Genomic DNA, 3,189 nt, shown 5'->3' with positions numbered 1-3,189 from the left:
TTCTCTTCTTTTGAAATTCCAATTACATACACATAAGACCTTTGGACAGGGTTTTTGGATTTTTGTTCCATTTTATTTCTTCTTCTTTCTCTTTGGGTTTCAATTTGAAAAATTTCTATTGACCTGTCTTCACGTTCCTCCATTTTCTCCCTCTAGGCATCCCAGTCAAAGGAATTCTTTATTTCTGGTATTGTCTTTTTTTCTTAGCATATTCAACGGACACATTTTAATCGCCTTTCACTCAATGATCGGAGTGCGCTTGTTCATGATTAGTTCCCCCACAGTAGAGTGCTGCTGTTTGTTACTCAGTGCGAGGCTTCTGGGGAAGTCTTTTTGGGGAGGAGGAAGGTGGCATTTTCCAGTCCATCCTTAGTCCTTGTCAGGCCCTGTGCATCTGCACTTCAGAGGCTGGGCTTTCTCATCATCCTCCCTCCGCAACGGGGTGCCAGTCTCTGCTGCATGTCAGTGGGGCTGCTTGAGCACAAGTGTCTTTTTTGTCCCTGTCCAGTGTCAGCTGAGCTCTCGTTTGTTTCAGAGCAGGGTTGTGTCCGTGAGTGTGTTTTCCCTACACCTCTCTTATTAGCAGATCAGTGTTACATTATGAATGACAGATGGACATGTGCAGGTTTCCCACCCTCCCCTGAAGCTCCTGGCCTTGGCCTGAGACTAGATGGCAGCAGCATTTCCTGGCTTTCCCCAAGCAGCACATGGCATTTGCTTCCTAGGAGAGAAGAGTTCACGGTGTTGACAGTTCTGTGCCTGTGACTCCTGCAGTAACTGGTCACCATCTGGATGTCTGGGATGGCTCTGGGCTTCCAGAACATACTTCCTTTAAGTATCCAGTGGTAGCTGGAGCTGGCAAATGGTTGCAAATGGTTTATGGTAGGTGTAAAGGAGCTGACAAATGATTGCTGACTCATTGAGGAGCACACTCTTCCTTCAACTATTTGTTGAAGACATTTTTCTTGCCTGGTATCATGTTTGCTGCTACCCTTCCTCTCCTGCTCCAAAAGAGGAAACAATTTATGTGCCCCGCTGCCCTCTGAGGGGCTTGTCACATATTGGAATTCAGTTCACTTGATTGCTTTGGCCCTCTGATGGGCTGAACCAGTTATAATTTTATAGTTTATCTGGCTGCTCCTCATTGTTAGAGTGGGAGCAATGTTTTACTGCAGTTTTCTACATTTAAAGTGAAAGTGAAACGATGCGATCCCACTTTTAGAGTGTATAAGCACAAGAATGCCTAAATAGCACTGTTCAAAGGAAATTGACTTACATTAAAAGTGATGACTTTGTCACAGTTCCACATTTTTTGTCTCTTCAGAATAAATCAGGCAGAAGAATTGTTCTCTTCAACACACCTCAAGTTAAATTTCTTTTGAGTTGAATATGACTTTTAAAAATTTCCTTAGGTTTCATTTATTACATATCTGGAGTTTTTGATTTTTAAATCTGTTCTCTTAACTTCTCTGCTGGTTTCTTTCTATGTAAATTTCAATTTTCCAGCACCCGCTCACATCAGTATATTACTATATATCTTCTAATTGTATTAAATCGAATCCTGGTACGTTGTAGCATGCGCAAATTATTGTAGATGAATTCTAGATTCTCATGGAAACAGACTCAAAGTAAATATAAAGAGACATAATGTATTATGTTCTACTTAAGCCTCCTCTTTGATTTTGAAAAGTTTGTGGGCATGAGATCCAATGATAATTTTCATTGCTAGTGCCATATGTTAAAAATGGTATAGAAGTGTCCATTTTGGAAAAAGCATACAAAAATTAATTGACTGGGCTCAGTGATACACACATTTTGTCCCAGCTACTAGGGAGGTTGAGAAATTGGGAAGCTGAGATGGGAGGATTGCTGGAGCCCAGGAGTTTAAGGACAGTCTGGGCAACATAGTGAGATCCTGTTTCTAAAAAAACAAAACAAAACACTAATATTTCTGTACTATAAGTTAATACTTGGCAACTAAAATAAGATAAAAAGTAAAAGTTACTGTATAACATCAAAGGGAGAAATGGAGTGAACTAATGTTGCTAGATTCAAAGGCAATGCATACATTATGTCATATGCAATGCAAAAGATGCTATAATTAATATAACAACCTATTTTCAAAATTTACTACTGGATTTGTGATTTCTTGGTAACAAGAAGCATTGGAATCTGCAACTTGCAGGGGCAATTTTTTGTGTTTTTCTTAATTTTGTACAGGAGCGAGAATTTTTAAAAATAAAGTGGCATCTTGTCATTCTGACTCTAACTTTGTGTGTCTTTAGTATTTAGTCACTCCTAAATTGATGTCAGCTAAAGGTTATTTGTAAGCACACAATTCTTGACTATTTTTTTCATTTTCTTCCATTAGCACACCATTAAAAACATAATTTATAAATGCATTCACTGGTACTTTTATATAATACATGAAGATCCAACAATAGTACTTGAATGTTTAGGAGTTGAGCTATTTTTTAAACTTCTTTTTTTTTTTTTATAGCATTTTAGGTTTTGGGGTACATGTGAAGAACATGCAAGATTGTTGCATAGGTACACATGTGGCAGTGTGATTTGCTGCCTTCCTCCCCATCACCTATATCTGGTATTTCTCCCTGTGCTCTCTCTCCCCAACTCCCCACCCCCCGCTGTCTCTCCCCTATTCCCCCCCGACAGACCCTAGTGTGTGATGCTTCCCTCCCTGTGTCCATATGTTATCATTATTCAACACTCACCTATGAGTGAGAACGTGCAGTGTTTGATTTTCTGTTCTTGTGTCAGTTTGCTGAGAATGATGGATTCCAGGTTCATCCATGTCCCTACGAAGGATACGAACTCGTCGTTTTTGATGGCTGCATAATATTCCATGGTGTATATGTGCCACATTTAAACTTTTTTTTTTTTAAGCTTCTGTTATAGTACATTCTTTCCTGTTTCTTAGACAAGTGTTTATAAACTTATTTACAAAAATATAGCACAGAATATTAGGATATATCTTGGAAGTTTTATAAAAGCAATCATTTATTTTATTTTAAAAATTTTTACTTACATTTTTTTTCAGGGAGTGTGGATATAAAAAACAACCAGGATGATTTAATTAATACTATTTTTAAAATAAGGATCACTCACAGAGAAAATAATTGTGAATATTAATTTAATTTTCTTATATATTTGCATGGAAGTGTTCTAATT

Source organism: Sapajus apella, unplaced genomic scaffold, assembly GCF_009761245.1.
Source record: "Sapajus apella isolate SASKATOON/1434 unplaced genomic scaffold, GSC_monkey_1.0 scaffold82, whole genome shotgun sequence".
Lineage (NCBI taxonomy): Eukaryota > Metazoa > Chordata > Mammalia > Primates > Cebidae > Sapajus > Sapajus apella.
Note: the sequence above shows the minus strand (reverse complement) of the source record.